Source organism: Candoia aspera, chromosome 2, assembly GCF_035149785.1.
Source record: "Candoia aspera isolate rCanAsp1 chromosome 2, rCanAsp1.hap2, whole genome shotgun sequence".
Classification (NCBI taxonomy): Eukaryota; Metazoa; Chordata; class Lepidosauria; order Squamata; family Boidae; genus Candoia; species Candoia aspera.
The window spans coordinates 908,987-927,762 of NC_086154.1; the positions used below are offsets into that span (position 1 = coordinate 908,987).

Genomic DNA, 18,776 nt, shown 5'->3' on the forward strand with positions numbered 1-18,776 from the left:
AAGTCATGAGACAAGTTTATCTGAGAGAACTTTTCCTTCTTTAGAGAAAACTTACCAAGGATCATAAATGCACCAAGAAAGTAAAATACAGACACTATACATAATACAGCAATTAGCAAACTTTGATACCGCATACCAATGTAAGCAATGTAATCAGAGGCCACAGCAGTGTCATCACCTGCTAAAGCTGAGGGCATAGTCTGTCATCAGTGAGATTAAGGGAACGTTTGCTAAGGAGAACCATTCCACCATCAGATGAGAGACTCAGGACACATCAAGGCAGGTAGCTCTTGATCTCTTGCCTTCCACAGAGCAGGAAAAGACCAAGACCATCTTCTGCTACTCAGGCAAGCAGGAAGAGATGTTTATGAGAAGTAGCCAGTTGTACCTGGCCACAAATGCTTCCTCTAAGCATCTGAGCAGAGAGCAGGATCCCTCACCCAACAAGGCCACATTCCTCAAGTTTTGCAGCATCGCTTCTCTATGTGGGGCTTTTTGGTGGGGATCCAGCAGAGCCCACTTCTTCTCAGAGAAATATCCAGCCACCGCGTCAAGGGATGTGAGACCCTAAAAAAGGAAAACATAATTTCTCTTTTAAGAGAGAAGTCAAGGAAGGGTTTGCAATGGATTAAGTGCATGTCCTCTATGCAATATAACATTTATGGAGGAAAACGGGCAGAATTCACAGCCTTTGACAGATGAAACATTTGGCACATTTTACCAACTGGACTGATTCTTTAGGACTTTCAGTGCCATCTAGTGAAACTAACCCAGCATCCTTCAGGCTCAACTGGAATATGGGCTTAGGACATCCCACCAATCAGTGGCTCAGGCCTTCCCGGTGCCTCTCTGGTGTTTTAGCCAATGGACTGTGGTGTCCCCATAGGGATCAATCAATTCAACACCTTCATGAAGTGCCAGGAGAGCCCATCCAGGCATCTATGTCATGCCATCCATGTGCAGATGACACCCAACCCAATTTTTGCTTCTCATCAGCTTCTATAGAAGCACTTCTGTGGTTTCAGCCATTGACTCAATGGGAGCTAAGGAAGTGTAGCTGGGGAGGAAATTATGCTGATTATGCAAACACTGCATTGGTTGGCATCCAAATCTAGATACAAATTAGATGGTTAGAAAATAGTACAAAACACCGAAGTGGTTTGATTACAAGCAGTTTGGGCACAACTTCTATTTAGAGTCCTTTTTAAATGGCATTTCATTACAGTCTTTTCTATAGCCTAGTTAAAATGCTTTTGTTGTGCTTGGAATTTTAAGGATTGTTACCTGGAAACACTATTTTATCTATGAAATGCTCTTCTTTCAATTACCTGATTTTGAACATTGCTCTTTAAAATGGAAATTAATTTGATTATTTAACTAGTTTTGAGCAGTCCAGCACAATATAAAAGTATATAGAAAGATGATTTCCAAAAATTTGAAGTGAAAAAAGGGGCTACTCTTTCTTTTAATTTTCATTAAGTGTCTGGTACTTTTTCCTGTCTCTTGACCATTTCCTGTCTCTTGACCATTAAATATGCCTGGCTGGTTATTGAGTGTGGCACCAACTTAGACTGCAGGGGAGGTGGTGTGGCTGTTGTCATCCGGGAATCTCTGGCAGCTGCCTTGGCGCTGCTCTGCAAGTGCCCAGTTGTGAGACCCTTTTTCATAGGTTGGGCTTGAGATCAGTTGGGATTGCTGCTGCTGTACTAGCCTCCCTGCTGTGTAGCAGCCTCACTGCCCGAGCTTCTGGACCTCACCGCCAAGTTGGCGGAGTTTCCCAGTCTGATGGTTCTGGGGGACTTCAGTCTGCCTTCCCTGGGCATGGGGTTGGAGGTGTCCTGTTCAGACTATGCACCAGACCAATTCTCAATAAAACCCTTTTATTAAATAACTATTTACAATCAAATAGTCCTTGAAATATGAAGACTAGATGAACCAAGGTTAACTGGCACGGCAAGGCAGCGAAGAGGATCTTCCATACAAGACTGTATTCAACCAGAATACAAGAGCTGGAGATAACAGTTCTCGAACTGGAACAATATTGGAACAGCATGGATACTAGGTAACTGGCTCACTTGGCCTGGAAGCAGGACTACGAGCAGCAGGCAGGAATGCACTGAAGACTCAAAGCAGGACTTGAACTCAAAGCAAGGTTAGACTCGACTGAGGTCTCTGGAGTAGGTTGTATTTTATGACATGAAGGCTGTAAAACAAGGCTTGGAACTTGAGCTAGGCTGGACTTGGCTGGAAGCCCCGGACTAGGCGGAATTGTCTGGACTGAGATCTTGGAGCAAGGCTTGGAACTTGAAACTAGGCTGGACTCAGCTAGAAGCCCCAGACTAGGCTGGATTCTCTGGATAGGAGGCTTAGAGCAAGGTTTGGAACTTGGAACTAGGCTGGATTCAGCTGGAAGCCCAGACTAGGCTGGATTCTCTGGACAGGAGGTTTGGAGCAAGGCTTGGAACTCGGAACTAGGCTGGACTCGGCTGGAAACCCCGGACTAGACTGGAATCTCTGGACAGGAGACTTGGAGCAAGGCTTGGAACTCAGAACTAGGCTGGATTCAGCTGGAAGGACCGTGTATACCACAAACCCAAATCCTGAACAAGGTAGGTGAATATCTCCGAAACTCGCTGGAGTCTGCGAAGCGCGGTTGCAGCGATCTGCGATCAAATGGCATGGAAAACTCCCAACGTGGCTGTGCCACTGAGGAGAACATGAGCTTTCGAGACTTGAAGCACAACGCAGATTACTGGGCTCGGGTGACGCTGATTCCTCACATGCAGCAGGCACGAAATTCCCTTCTTCAGGCTGGAAGTAAGGCACTGGTTCCTCCTCGACTATAGTCGCCGCTTCTGATGCCGGTAGGTGTCATGAATACAGATGGTGAGCAGGAGGGGACCCCTATCCAAGGGGGAAAACGCATGCATAGTTTAGAGGCTTTAAACTTTCCTTCAAAGAAACTCAGAGCAGACTTGAGTTTTGGTTTTATCTGTGTGGGTTTCTCACGCTCTTTCAGTTTGGCAGGATTCTATCTTCTAGAGCATTCAATAAATACTAGAGACCTACTCACTATTTCAGTGTGGTAGTTCGCTCTAAGTTAAGACAGTGGGGATTCTTCTCCCGAAGCTGCAGGCTTAGAGGATCGGTTGTCTCCAGCAGCTCACTCTCGGCACGGCTGCCTTTTATCCCGATCTTTGGCGCACTTGGAGTCTCCTGCAGCCAGTCAGGCTGCCTTCCCCTTCCCGCGTTTTTCAGCCCGTCTCCGGCATGCACTGATTGGTGCATTCAATTCCTCCTCTGGATCTCACCCAATCAGCGTTGCGATGTCTTCCTGCTCTGCTGAGTCATGCTGGAGTTTCGTTTCTCTGATTCCAGCCTGATAAGTTTCCAATTTCTCCTCTGACTCAGAAAGTGAAACTAATTCTGAGTCAGAGGCAAGCTTGGTTCTGACAGGAGGTAGCTTGGGAGTTCACGGAAACCATGACTTCCATGGGCCTATCCCAAGTCATCCAGGGCCCAACTAGGAATTGTGGTCACACACCTGCTTTGGTCTTTTTGTCGGAGCAGTGCCTTTGTGATCTGGAATTGGTGGACTTATCTTTGGTCTCCCTGTCATGGTCAGATCACAACCTGGTGGCTATGAGCTTCTCTAGGGCCACACCCCTCCGCAGGGAGGTGGACCTATCTAATAAGGTAACTGATTAGATGGACCCTGTTGGGTTTCAGAGGGAGCTGGGGGTTATACCCGAGGATCTGCTGTGTTGTCCTGCTGAGACCCTAGTCGCCACCTGGAACAGGAGGGCGACTGAGGCTTTACATAGGATTGCGCCCATGCGACCTCTCCTGACCCATGGACCTCATTGTGCCCCTTGGCATGCGGAGGAACTGAGAGAGATGAAATGGATCAAGAGATGCCTAGAGTGTCACTGGCGGAAGACGAGGAACAAACTTGACTGAACACGGGTAAGAGCTGCTATTAAAGCCTACCTCATGGCAACTTGTGCAGCGAAGAGGAAGTGACACAGCACGAGCAGTTTTAGGAGCCCCTAGAAGGGCACATATAACAGCTGCTGCGTGAGCTGCACTGGGTGCCAGTCTGCTTCCAGGTCCAAGTCAAGGTGTCATCACCTTTAAAGCCCCACGCGGCATGAGGCCAGGTTACCTGAAGGACCGCCTCACTCCCATTGCATCCTGTCCCACCCGGTCAGGCAGAGAGGGCATGTTGCAGACCCCTTCCATGAGAGACTGTTGATTTGCAGGGTCCAGGAGGAGGGCCTTCTCTGCTGTGGTCCCCACCCTGTGGAACATGTTACCACCAGAGGTGGGGCAGGCCCCCACTCTCCCGGCCTCCTGAAAGGGAGTGAAAACTTGGCTTTGCCACCTTGCTTGGGGTGGTAGGGCATATAGCCAATCATGGGGGTGGTTGGTGCTGTGATGTGGCCCTGAGGAATTTATATTTTTTATACATTTTAAATACTTTCTATATTTTATATTTTATATTTTTATGATGTACTTGTTTCTATGATGTTAATCTCTTGATACTTTAACTAAATTGTAAACCGCCAAGAGTCGCTTGTGAGATGGGCAGTGCAGAAATATGAGAAAAGAAAGAAAGAAAGAAAGAAAGAAAGAAAGAAAGAAAGAAAGATGGGTGACTTAGTGACAGATGATGTGGCCCTCTGGTCAGATGGCACTCAACATGCTAGTGTGGAAATGCTGAAGATCCTCTAGAGTACTAATGGAATTTATGATGTTGCTAAATTGGAGCCTGCAGGACATCTAGTAGTGGATATTGCATACAGGAAAAAAGAATCTGAAGCTGCAAAGACAAAATTACAGTGGAAACATAAAACATAATAAGCATGAACATGGGAAAACTCAACACAGTGAAAGATGAAATGAATCAACTATACACTGACATCTTGTTGCTGTTGTTTATTCGTTTAGTCGCTTCCAACTCTTCGTGACTTCATGGACCAGCCCACGCCAGAGCTTCCTGTCGGTCGTCAACAACCCCAGCTCCCCCAGGGACGAGTCCGTCACCTCTAGAATATCATCCATCCACCTTGCCCTTGGTCGGCCCCTCTTCCTTTTGCCCTCCACTCTCCCTAGCATCAGCATCTTCTCCAGGGTGTCCTGTCTTCTCATGATGTGGCCAAAGTATTTCAGTTTTGCCTTTAATATCATTCCCTCAAGTGAGCAGTCTGGCTGTATTTCCTGGAGGATGGACTGGTTTCATCTTCTGGCAGTCCAAGGCACTCTCAGAATTTTCCTCCAACACCACAGTTCCAAAGCATGGATCTTCCTTCTCTCAGCCTTCCTTATGGTCCAGCTCTCGCAGCCATATGTTACTACGGGGAACACCATTGCTTTTACTATGCGGGCCTTTGTTGTCAGTGTGATGTCTCTGCTCTTAACTATTTTATCGAGATGTGTCATTGCTCTTCTCCCAAGGATTAAGCGTCTTCTGATTTCCTGACTGCAGTCAGCATCTGCAGTAATCTTTGCACCTAGGAATACAAAGTCTTTCACTGCTTCTACATTTTCTCCCCCTATTTGCCAGTTATCAATCAAGCTGGTTGCCATAATCTTGGTTTTTTTGAGGTTTAGCTGCAAGCCAGCTTTTGCACTTTCTTCTTTCACCTTCATCATAAGGCTCCTCAGTTCCTCTTCGCTTTCAGCCATTGAAGTGGTATCATCTGCATATCTGAGATTGTTAATGTTTTTTCCAGAGATTTTAACTCCAGCCTTGGATTCCTCAAGTCCAGCATGTTGCATGATGTGTTCTGCGTACAAGTTGAATAGGTAGGGTGAGAGGATACAGCCCTGCCGTACTCCTTTCCCAATCTTAAACCAGTCCGTTGTTCCGTGGTCTGTTCTTACTGTTGCTACTTGGTCGTTATACAGATTCTTCAGGAGGCAAACAAGATGACTTGGTATCCCCATACCACTAAGAACTTGCCACAATTTGCGATGGTCCACACAGTCAAAGGCTTTAGAATAGTGTCATGTTCACTGTTTCAATGTGCCTGGTACATCGTAACACTTCACATGTCATTTGCTAATTGCGTGTTTGATTTGCAGGCAAGGGAGGCTTCCATAGCCCGGACTGTTATCTCTGGGTTGAAGGAATGGAATGTGTTTGGGTTTTCTCAACTGCTCAAGGTTGCTTTCCAAGGAATGGTGAAGACTGTTACTGGCACCTGGGGTGGTGGTGGTGGTTAGAACGGCTGGGTGGGGGGAGGTCTTACGTTTGGAGCCGAGGGTTCTTAATTTGTATTTGGCGCGCTTTTGCTCATTCTCAGCTTTCTCTGTAGTTGCATACTAATCCTTCAATAAATCAGATTTCATAAAGTTCACTTGTGAGTCTGGTTCACTTAGGTTAGGCAACCATTACAAATAGTCAATAAAACAGAAATAGATGTTTTTCTGAAACTCCCTGGCTTTTTCCATTATCCAGCGGATATTGGCAATTTGGTCCCTAGTTCCTCTGCCTTTTCTAAACCCAGCTTGTACCTCTGGCAATTCTCGCTCCATGAATTGCTGAAGTCTACCTTGCAGGATCTTGAGCATTACCTTACTGGCATGTGAAATTAGTGCCACTGTTCGATAGTTTGAACATTCTTTAGTGTTTCCCTTTTTTGGTATGAGGATATAAGTTGATTTTTTCCAATCTGATGGCCATTCTTGTGTTTTCCAAATTTGCTGGCATATAGCATGCATTACCTTGACAGCATCGTCTCGCAAGATTTTGAACAGTTCAGCCGGGATGCCGTCGTCTCCTGCTGCCTTGTTATTAGCAATGCTTCTTAAGGCCCACTCAACCTCACTCTTCAGGATGTCTGGCTCTAGTTCACTGACCACACCGTCAAAGCTATCCCCGATATTGTTATCCTTCCTATACAGGTCTTCCGTATATTGTTGCCACCTTTTCTTGATCTCTTCTTCTGTTAGGTCCTTGCCATCTTTGTTTTTGATCATGCCCATTTTTGCCTGGAATTTACCTCCGGTGTTTCTAATTTTCTGGAAGAGGTCTCTTGTCCTTCCTATTCTATTGTCTTCTTCCACTTCCACGCATTGCTTGTTTAAAAATAATTCCTTATCTCTTCTGGCTAACCTCTGGAATTCTGCATTTAATAGGGCATATCTCCCCTTATAACTGTTGCCTTTCGCTTTCCTTCTTTCTTGGGCTACTTCTAGTGTCTCAGCAGACAGCCATTTTGCCTTCTTGGTTTTCTCTTTCTTTGGGATGTATTTTGTTGCCGCCTCCTGAACAATGTTGCGGACTTCTGTCCATAGTTCTTCTGGGACCCTATCTACTAAGTCCAGTCCCTTAAATCTGTTCTTCACCTCCACTGCATATTCCTTAGGAATATTAGTGAGCTCATATCTAGCTGATCTGTGGGTCTTCCCTAATCTCTTTAGTCTGATCCTAAATTGTGCAAGAAGAAGTTTGTGATCTGAACTACAGTCAGCTCCAGGTCTTGTTTTTACCGACCGTATAGATGTCCGCCACCTTTGGCTGCAAAGGATGTAGTCAATCTGGTTTCGGTGTTGTCCATCTGGTGAAGTCCACGTATAAAGCCGTCTCTTAGGTTGTTGGAAGAGAGTGTTTGTTATGCAGGGTGAGTTGTCTTGGCAAAATTCTATCAGCCTATGTCCTGCTTCATTTTGTTCTCCCAGGCCATGCTTACCTGTAATTCCAGGTGTCATTTGACTGCCCACCTTAGCATTCCAGTCTCCGGTGATGAAAATAACATCTCTTTTAGGCATGTTGTCCAGTAGGTGCTGCAGATCCTCATACAACTGCTCTACTTCAGCTTCTTTAGGATCTGTGGTTGGGGCGTATATTTGGATCACAGTGATGTTAGATGGCTTGCCCTGAATTCGAATTGAGATCATTCTATCGTTTTTTGGATTGTATCCAAGCACTGCTTTAGCCACTTTACTATTAATTATGAAGGCTACTCCATTTCTTCTGTGGTCCTCTTGTCCACAGTAGTAGATCTGGTGGTCATTTGATGTGAAGTGGCCCATTCCAGTCCATTTCAGTTTACTGACGCCCAGAATGTCTATCTTTAATCTTGACATCTCACCAATAACCACATCCAATTTGCCCTGGCTCATAGACCTTACATTCCAGGTTCCAATGGTGTGTTGATCCTTAGAACATCGGATTCGCCATTCACCACCAGCACCGTCGGCTGCTAGCCATCCTTTCGGCTATGAGCTAGCTGAGTCATCACATCTGGGCCTAGTTGAACTCATCCTCTGTTCCTCCCCAGTAGCATTTTGACCATCTTCCGACCTGGGGGTCTCATCTTCCAATGGTATACCGACATATCTCTGGTTGTACTGATCCATTTAGTTTTCATGGCAAGAATACTGGGGTGGGTTGCCATTACCTTCCCCAGGGGTTGCATTTAGTCTGACCTCTCTGTCACGACCTTCCCGTCTTGGGTGGCCCTTCACGGTTTAGCTCATGGCATCATTGAGGTGCTCAAGCTCCAGCACCACGACAAGGTAACGATCCTTTGCTGAAGCACTGACATCTTAGGCATCAGCAAATCAAAATTGACTGGAATTGGACACTTTCAGTCAGAAGATTACTACTCAGGACATGACAAACGAAGAAACTGAGTTGATTTGTTAGGAAGGGTATAGCAAGAATACTTGCCTACAATGCAGTCAATGATTGAATAACATAGCAAGATTTTGCAGACAACCCTTTAATATGACAGCTATGCAAGTTCCTGCACCAACCACTAATGCAGAAGAAAAAGAGGCTGATAACTTTTACGGTGAGGTGCAATCTGAAATGTGACAGAACATGTACTGCTTCTGGTTTGAGACTGGAATGCCAACGTTGGAAATACAGGTAGTCATTGTTTAATGTCCATTCAGTGACATTCAAGGTTACGACGGCACTGAACAAGGGTAGTTAATGACCAGTCCTCACAGTTGCAGCCGTCACAGTGTCTCCATGGTTACGTGATTGTGATTCAGGCACTTGGCAACCAGCTTGCAATTATTACAGTCTCAGCATTCCATGGTCAAGTGATTGTCGCAACTTTCACCGCTGGCTTCCAACAGTCAGTCAATAGCGAAGCTGGCAGGAGATTGCAAATGGCAATCGTGTGACTGTGGGATGCTGCAACTGTGCAGGACTTGCCTATCAATGCACCTGGGACTGTCGAAACTGCCATCGTGAGTCAACGTGGTCATTTGACATTGCACCTTATGACTGTGTCGCTTAGTGACAGACTTCCCGGTCCCAATTACCATTGGTAAGTGAGGACTACTTATACACAGGAATTAAACTAACTACATTTATTGGTACAAAAGGTGGAAGAGCTCAGTTATAACAGCAAAGGCATGGCCAGGGGCTATCTGGGGAACAGATCATGAACTGCTCATGTGAGAACTGGTAGAGCAGACAAGCAGTATTATGACATTCCTAAAAACACTGAAGGTAGAAGCAGACATGGAAAAACAATGAAAGTCTTTCAAAACTTCTATGAATCACTGAAGTTCACTGAACTGTATTTCTAAAATATACATGTGCTTGTTGCCTCATTAAATATTGGCAGTTACCTAGGTTCTGTCCATCAGAAAGGATGATTTATTACTGTGATTATTTGTAACCATTATTATTTACACTTTCACATTATGCTATTTAGTAAGATACAGAAGGTGTACATGAGAGCACTAGCCATAGCTGAACTATTGCCACAATCAGGCTTCCCCGCTAAGGGTAAGGACCTGTCAGCCCCACTAGGTAGAGCAGACCAAGACTGAACGCCACAGGAATGCTAAAATTACTTTTAATAAGAGTGGCTATAACATAATCTTGCAAGCCTGATTGTGCGGCACCCCCTCCCCTTCTTATACTCCGGTGAATTAGGGAGGTGTCTGTCTGAGCCTCTTCTGCATATTTTCTGCTTGTTGAGGACTTAATATGTTTTCTCTCTTGTTGCTTTGGTAATGGATCTTGCCTATCTCTGTCGAAGTCATTTTCCTTACTCTCTGCATGACCTTACTTGCCAATACGGGCTCATTTTAGCCAGTCTGGCACAAGTGCGACCAAAATCCAGTTTTACCCTAAGCATGCTCACACAATTCCATGGAAACTAAATTATATACTATTGCCAACATATCACCAGTTTGAAGGTACATGCCGTGCACTGATACATAGTGGAGTAAGAGACAAGTACAAAAGAAGTACAGTGAGGTGGTGCAGTGGTACAGAGACAAAGAATGGGGATCAATTTGCACAATAATACATAAGGAGGAAAGACCATAGGAATCTTTCCTCAATAAATTAATTCTTTGTAGCTATTCCAATCAAGCCTTAAGTATGACTTAAGAGAGTCAGGAGTCAGAAGATGTGAAAGACTGTATGTGTGGTCTGAACAAAGAAAGTCTAGTTCTTCTGTGGATTAGCACCTGAGTGGATCTTTGTGTGGGAGGTGAGCTGACTGCTCCTCCGGAAGCTCTTCTGGCACTCTACGCATTTATATGGTTTCTCCCCTGTGTGGATCCTTTTATGGGAAGTAAGGTAATTGCTCCACCTGAAGCTCTTTCCACACTCTAAGCATTTGTAGGGTTTCTCTCCTGTGTGAATTCTCTTATGGCAAGTAAGTTTACTGCTTTCTTTGAAACTTTTTCCACACTCCCAGCATTTATATGGCTTCTCTCCAGTGTGAATACTTTTATGGGAAGTAAGGTAATCACTCCTGCTGAAACTCTTTCCACACTCCATGCATTTATATGGTTTCTCCCCTGTATGGAGCCTTTTATGAGAATTAAGATTACTTCTTGTGCTAAAGCACTTTCCACAATCCATACATTTAAACTCTTTCTCCTCTGAATGGATCCTTCTATGAGAAGCTAGTTGATGGCTCCAGCCAAAACTCTTTCCACATTCCATAGAGTTATATAGTTTTTCCCCTCTATGGATCATTTTATGACTATTAAGTACCCTATTTTCACGGAAGCTCTTCCCACATTCTGTGCATTTATACGGCTTCTCCCCTGTGTGGATACTTTTATGGGAAGTAAGGTGAGTGCTCCACCTGAAGCTCTTCCCACATTCTGTACATGTATACGGTTTCTCTCCTGTGTGGACCCTTCTATGGGAAATAAGGTTAGCACTCCTGTTGAAACTCTTGCCGCATTCCATACATTTATAGGGCTTCTCCCCTGTGTGGATTATTTTATGGGAAGTAAGTTGATTCCTCCACCGGAAGCTCTTCCCACAGTCCACGCATTGATATGGTTTCTCCTCTGAATGGACCCTTTTATGAGAGGTAAGCTGTTGACTCCACCGGAAGCTCTTCCCACAGTCCGTGCATTGATAGGGTTTCTCCTCTGAATGGACCCTTTTATGGGAAGTTAGTTGATGGCTCCACCTGAAATTCATTCCACACTCCGTGCATTGATATGGTTTCTCCCCTGTGTGGATCCTTTTATGTCTAGTAAGGGACCAGTTTTCACAGAAGCTCTTTCCACAATCAGTACATTTATATGGCTCCTCACCTGTGTGAGTTCTTTTATGGGAAGTAAGCTGAGTATTCCGCATGAAAGTCTTCCCACAATCTGTACATTTATATGGTTTCTCTCCCGTGTGGAGCCTCTTATGGGAAGTCAGGTAGCAGCTCCACCTGAAGCTTTTCCCACAGTCCGTGCATTTGTATGGCTTTTCCCCTCTATGGATCCTTTTATGGGAAGCCAGTTCACGGTTTCCCTTAAAGGTCTTCCCACACTCCACGCATTGATAGGGCTTCTCTCCCGTGTGGAGCCTCTTATGGGAGGTAAGCTGTTGACTCCACCGGAAGCTCTTCCCACAGTCCCGGCATTTATATGGCTTTTCTCCTGTGTGGATCCTTCTATGGGATATAAGTTGATTGCTGCATATGAAACTCTTCCCACAATCCATGCAGTTATATGGTTTTTCCCCTCTGTGGATGCTTTTATGAAGAGTAAGGAGACTATATTCATAGAAGCTCTTCCCACACTCTGTGCATTGATAGGGTTTCTCCTCAGAATGGACCCTTTTATGGGAAGTTAGTTGATGGCTCCACCTGAAATTCATTCCACACTCCGTGCATTGATATGGTTTCTCCCCTGTGTGGATCCTTTTATGTCTAGTAAGGGACCAGTTTTCACAGAAGCTCTTCCCACAATCAGTACATTTATATGGCTCCTTGCCTGTGTGAGTTCTTTTATGGGAAGTAAGCTGAGTATTCCGCATGAAAGTCTTCCCACAATCTGTACATTTATATGGTTTCTCTCCCGTGTGGAGCCTCTTATGGGAAGTAAGCTGACTGCTCTGATTAAAGGTCTTTCCACACTCCATGCATTTATATAGTTTTCTCCCTGTATGGTTCCCTTTATGGGAAGTAAGTTCACCACTTGTCCTGAAGCTCTTCCCGCACTCTACGCATTTATATGGCTTCTCCCCGGTGTGGATCCTTTTATGGGAAGTAAGATCACTGCTCCACCTGAAGCTCTTCCCACATTCCACGCATTTATATGGTTTTTCTCCTGTGTGGATCCTTTTATGATAATTTAGGTCACAGTTCCGATTAAAGTTCTTTCCACAATCAAAACATTTATATATTTTTTCCTCTAGCTTGGTTTTTTCATGTAAAGACATTATGAATATCTGATTGTAATTTTTTTTGTCCTCCCTGTATTGATGTTCTCCTTTAGCATGGGTTCTATAATTTTTATTTAAATACAATTTGCCTTTGATTATTTTCATACGTTTCCCTAAATACTTTCTCCTTTGTTTTCCTTTGTCATCTTGTCGGACAAGAATGTTGGCTTGAATATGAGCACAATCAGAAGTTGTGCTTTTCTTCCTCCCATTCGCTGATTGGTTTTTCTCCTGTCTTTTTGGTTCTGAAAAATCCTCTTTCCTCTTGTCATTCCTGATCATTTGGAATGGTTCCTTGTAATTCTCATTCTCCTGCCCCTTAGCTCCTTGAGATAAAAAGAAAGAACAAAGGTTATAGCAAAGCTTAAACATTAAGTATCAGAATATAGAAATGGATTCTCCAATATTTTCAAGGTCTGTTCTCCTAACCAACATAAAATAATCTCTAAGATTTACTTTGGGCTTCTTATGAAATAGGTCCTTTGTGGGGAATGATCCTAACCCTATCTGTGGAATGCTGGCCTACTGCATTATTCTGAGTGACTTGGACTCTTTTAGGGAAAGATGAGCTGGAATAACCAATTGGTTATCATGCCACAGATAAGACCCTATTGCCATCTTGAATTTTATACTTTATATTTTTGTATTTTTATATTTGTATTTGTACTTATGTATATTTATATTTGTATTGACTTTATATTGTACTGTTTTTATTGATTGTCATTTTATTGGTTGTAAGCCACCCAGAGTCGTTGTATACAAGATGGGCGGCAGAGAAATTTGACAAACAAACAAACAAACAGTGCCATTTGGCCAAGCATTTTGTGGATATAATCACTTCCGTTGGCTCCAAATTGGAAGCTAGATGGATGGAATCTACTGAAATGATAAGATGCTACCTGGGAGGTTTTGAGCTCAAGGATAACCAGGAAGTACCAAAGTTCTCTGCGATTTATCCTTGATATGTATTGGGCTGCTACCCAGCTGGTTGGTGAAAGCAGCCAGGGAAAGGTTGGCATTCAGGCTACAGTCAATGAGTTTTTGAGGGAAGGTTTGGTTCAAGGGGTGATCTGGGTGGGCCTGGTTCCAACAGAAATGAACAACATCCATCCTATTTTCAACCTCCCCTTCTTGGGGAAGGATGTGGAGAAAGAGGTAAGGCTGCAGCTACTCTTGAGAGCATTATCTAGATCACTGGCAGTCTGGATTTAGGCCCAGGCATGGAATAGAAACTGCACTGGTTGCTCTCACAGATGCATAGTAATTTACATCCTTCTCATCTCTCATCTAGATCACGTCACTCTACATGGGGCTTCCCTTGAAGGCCACCCTAAAACTTTAGCTGGCCCAAAATATAGTGACCGGTATGCTCACTGGTCAGTCTAGATACTACCATGCTATACTGTTGCTGTGGGATCCACACTATGTAACAGTATGTTTCCAAGTGAAGTTCAAGATGCTGGTCACTACCCCTTAGCGCTTAATGGCTTAGGGCTTAAGTATCTAAGAGAGTCACCGTTCCCGGACAGAGTCTGCCTGCCCAGCCCAGGCAGTCAGAGAATGCCTGCTTAGAATTCCCAACCATCAGGAGGCACTGTGGGAAGGGGCCCAGCAGCCGTTGTCCCCTGTAGAGGCTGGCCTCCCCTGCTATGGAAGAGTTTGCTTGTACGGTCTTCATTGTTGTGGCCTTCTGGGAAGCTGTAAAGAACTGGCTTTTCCAGAGGTCTTTCGGATTTACATATTTATCTTTTTGGAAGTGCTTTGCCACTGCTGGAGAGAGAGTGACTGGGCCAAGGTCACCCAGTTGGCTTTGTTATTAGGGCAGGACTCGAACTCATGGTCTCCTGGTTTCTAGCCTGGGGCCTTCACTACTACACCAAACTGGCTCTCAATTTTTTTATGGATTTATATGGCGGCCTGATCAACATATGATTCTGGGTGGCTAATAATCGATAAAATAGCCACAGTAATGAGTAAAAAGAAATGATTAAAAACAACATTTCACACACACAGCAAAACACAGCAAAGCAGGCAATTTTCACATCAAATGGGCTGCCCTAGTACCCATTAACTAAATAGCAATCTGAAAAAACGCTAGCGGTTCAAAGGGCAAACGGGGAACCATCTGGCAGGAGACAAAGGTCAGGGTGATGGGGTGATTAGTGTCATTGCCACTCCAAACCAAGAGTTTAGTCTGTCACTGAGAGGATTAAAAAGGCTATTAAGGAGAACCCCTTTAATTATCCAAGAACCAGTCACCTGATATATTTAAAGAGGTAACTCTTGATCACTTCCCTTCCTTGGAATCTTCTCCCAAACTGGAAAAGACAATCAGGTTAGGAATTTTTAATGAGAAATAGCTGGTGACACATGACCACAAAATGCCTTCTCTCAGTACCCGAGAGCACAGCGTGGGCCTTACACAGAGGGGGAAGATTCCTAGAAGTCTTTTACCTGTTTACATAGCGAACACCTCCCCCATCCCCATTTCACCCAGAAGAAGAAGACACCTTAATCAGTAGCTGGCCTAGGAAAACAACAACGTGTCATCGGACAAACGAGGAGGCATCTGGTTCAAGACAAGTGGAGATCAGGTGGTAAAAAGGCCAGACTAATTTCATTTACATTCCAGACCCAAGCAGACAGTCTGTCCCTGGTGAGACTGAAGAATTCACTAAGGAGAATCCTCTCAAATATTAAGAGGAGGAATAGTTACATGAAATACCTCAGCAGATTGCTACTGACCTCTTCTCTTCCTTGGAGCAGAAGACGATGAAGTCTGGCTGGGCTATGTTTTATTTATTTATTTGTCAAATTTCACCACTGCCCATCTCCCCCAAAAGAGGGACTCTGGGCAGTTTACAATAAAGCTAAAAAAATTAAAATACAATAAAACAACATATAATACATAAAATATACATATAAATATAAAACATAAAATATAAAATGGAATCTTTATGGGGAATGGTTGGTCACATCTGGCCACCAGATGTCTCTAAGTATCTGAATGAAGAGCAGGACACCCTTACCTAGAGAGGCCACATTCCTAGAATTTTCCAGCATGACTTCCCCATGGAGGGCTTTTTGGTCAGGATTCAGTTGTGACCACTCCTCCTCGGAGAAATACACAGCCACCTCCTCGAAGGACACAAGACTCTGAAAATGGAAAACAGAAAGGCCCAGGAAGGATTCTCTTCCACAGTTCACAAAAAGGGCTTTGGAGACAGCTGTAGCTGCACAGCTGCAGAATGAAGTGTCTGACTTTTTACTCAATGGATCATTGTTTCCCCCCAGGAAGAATCCTGTCCATGCTCAAAACTTTCTTGAACGTACCGATAAGAGCTCAACTAGGGATCTGTGTGGAACACCACTGCATACAGTCCTATTTCTGTTCCAGACTGGATTCCAAGGAAGCTGGGCAAGAACTAATGAAGTTGGGCTGGGAGGAAATTATGCTGACTTTGCAGAGCTGTACTGGTTGGCATTCAAGTCCAATCGGAAACCAGATGCTTAGAAGTTGCTATGAAACTTCTATATGGCTGGATTATAAGATCTTTGGATGTACTTTTTGGAGACTTTTCTATACGGTAGTTTCGTTAGATTTTTTATAAACACCGTAGAAAAAACTTTTCTACTTGCCATATAACCTGTCATTTTATAGATTTTTATAGAGCAAACTATTTTACAACATTTTAAAATCAGATGTCCTTTGTTTTTTTCTATTCACTAATTTGAAATGAAGCTTTTCCAAACTCTAATTAGCTAATTTGATCATTTAACTACTTCTGAGCAGGGCAGCAAATGCATTTGGATAAATGAAATCAAGAATCTCCAATGGAATTTTTAAAAAGGGTAACTCCTTATAACTGTTAACTATAGCTGCCATGTTTTTTCCTGTCTCTTCATAAATCCAGCAGATGGAAAACCTTAGCTGATGTTGGAAACCAAACAGCATCAATCTTAATTAGTACTGCTTATGTGGACTGGCTGGAAATCCCAGAGTAATTGGATAAGCTGGGAAATTAAAAAAAAACATAAAAACCAAAGACAAGCCATGTCTGTAATGGTGCTAAGAAATCGGAGTAGATGAAATAACCTGGAACTAAGGGTGTCTTATATTTTATTGTAAGCTATCTCACGCAGAAGAGAAAAAAGTACTGAAGGTTTGAAAAGATTAATTCAATTGTTTAAGAAGAATTGCTCAATATATTTTAAACTGCAACAAACTTGAGACATAGTTAAGCTGGGTATAATTGATCCCAAACTTCTCCATTCCATGTTGCTCTGGAACAGCGATATTACAGACTGGGCCACAGAACAAAACAGGACATTTCCAAATGGTTCTCCATGTTTTCTCTTTTCCTACCTGAGTTGGAGGATCAGGCACTCTTTTGCTTTCGTCAGAAAAAGGAGACAGTCCTACAAATGTCAGGGATGACATTCCATTCTCTGCGAAGAAGATAAAAGTGGTAAAAGCAGACTTTCCCCCAAAATACAGGTTAATATTATATACAAGACCATTGGAAGACCTGAAAGACCAGGTTAGGGGCAGATCATCATGGAGAAAATGTATCTATGTGGTCCCTAAGAGTCAGCAATGACCAGATGGCACATAATCAATTAATCAATTATGCACAAGAGGACCCAAAGAATTAGAGAAAGTTGGAATCTTTCTGTGGAACTTCACACGGCTTCAAAGACACTTCCCTTACCTGGGGGGGTGTCCTGACTCGAATCTGACCGAGAGATCCCCTGCAAGAGCAGCTTCTGAGAAGAGTTTGACACCCCACTCCTTCCATCCAGATGTTCAGTGATGGCCTCCAAGTGGGGCATCTGGACCTGCATCAGGAGAAGCACAGAAGGGGAATAACATAACAGCACAGGAGAAGAAGACAGCCAGTTTGGTGTGGTGGTCAAGGTGCTTGAAACTGGGAGACTGCAAGTTCCAGTCCTGCCTTGGGCACAAAGCCAGCTGGGTGACCTTGGGCCAGTCACACTCTCTCAGCCCTAGAAAGCAGGCAATGGCAAACCACGTCTGAAAAACCTTGCCATGAAAACAGCAGGGACTAGTCCAGGCAGTTGCCAGGAATCAATACTGACTCGAAAGCACCCCCCACCCAAAAAAAAACAAGAGAAGAAACAGATTGTTGTTCTGGGTCCTAATCTTTATACCACCCTATTTCCACCAGTGGAAAAATGGCAATGGAAGAATTCTCCTAAATCCATCCTTGGGCAATTGGGCAATCTGCCTTCAGAGGGAAACCTCTTCCATTAATAAAGCCAGAAAAATGTGGCATGAAGACAGGTGAGAATGTTAATGTCAACGCCAGGAGGCAGGCCAGATCAGAAAACCAACTCCACAGGAAGATTAGAACTAGACTTTGGGGAGATGTGCTACAGTAGCTGGATCTTTGCAGTCTGCCGGCGTTTCCCTTCCTCCCTCTCCTATCCCAGGGAGGGACGGAGGGAGGGTCTGGCTGCAGGCACCCGGGTGTGCCATCTGAGTCTCTCATACTTTCCCACCTCCCTGGCCTTAATGCCTACTTGGGCACCTGCTGTCCTAAAGGGTTCCGGATGTCTTGCCCAAGTCATTTCCATGGCTCTCTGAGCCACAGTAGCTGTGCCTCCCAACCCTGTCTAAGCTCTCCAGATGCCCTTCTCTCACCTGGCGCCCTTCGCGCTGCCGCTCCTTCTGCTCCTCCGCCCGGCTCAGCAGGCAGCCCTCGGCCAGGGCCACTGCCTGCGCGCTGCTCTCCGCGCCGCACTCGCGCACCCAGCGCGCCTCCTCCGCGGGCAGCGCGGCCAGCAGCCCCTCCAGCAGCACCAGGTCCAGCAGCTGCGCCTTGCTGCGGCGCTCGGGCTGCAGCCACTCCCGGCACAGGCGGTAGAGGCGGCTGCAAATGGCTCGCGGCCCCGCGGCCTCCGGCTGGCAGGAAAGCGCGCTGCAGCTCTCCCCCGGGGGTTCCCTCGGGGCGTCCCGGAGCGAATCCTGGAGCGCTGCGCGCCGGAGGTCCCCCTCAGCCTCTGCCCGGGGCTCAGACCACGCGGCCTCTGCGCGGAGTTTCCAGGCGGCGTCCTCTCCTCCCCGCAGGAGACGCGCCTCCCTCTCGCG

At 44.9% G+C, this 18,776-nt stretch overlaps 2 pseudogenes; one reads left to right on the plus strand and one right to left on the minus strand.

Annotated features, from left to right (window-relative positions):
• Positions 1-18,776, plus strand: part of LOC134491907 (zinc finger protein 91-like) — a 362,387-nt pseudogene that overhangs the window by 140,411 nt on the left and 203,200 nt on the right.
• Positions 1-18,776, minus strand: part of LOC134492034 (zinc finger protein 208-like) — a 216,664-nt pseudogene that overhangs the window by 14,332 nt on the left and 183,556 nt on the right.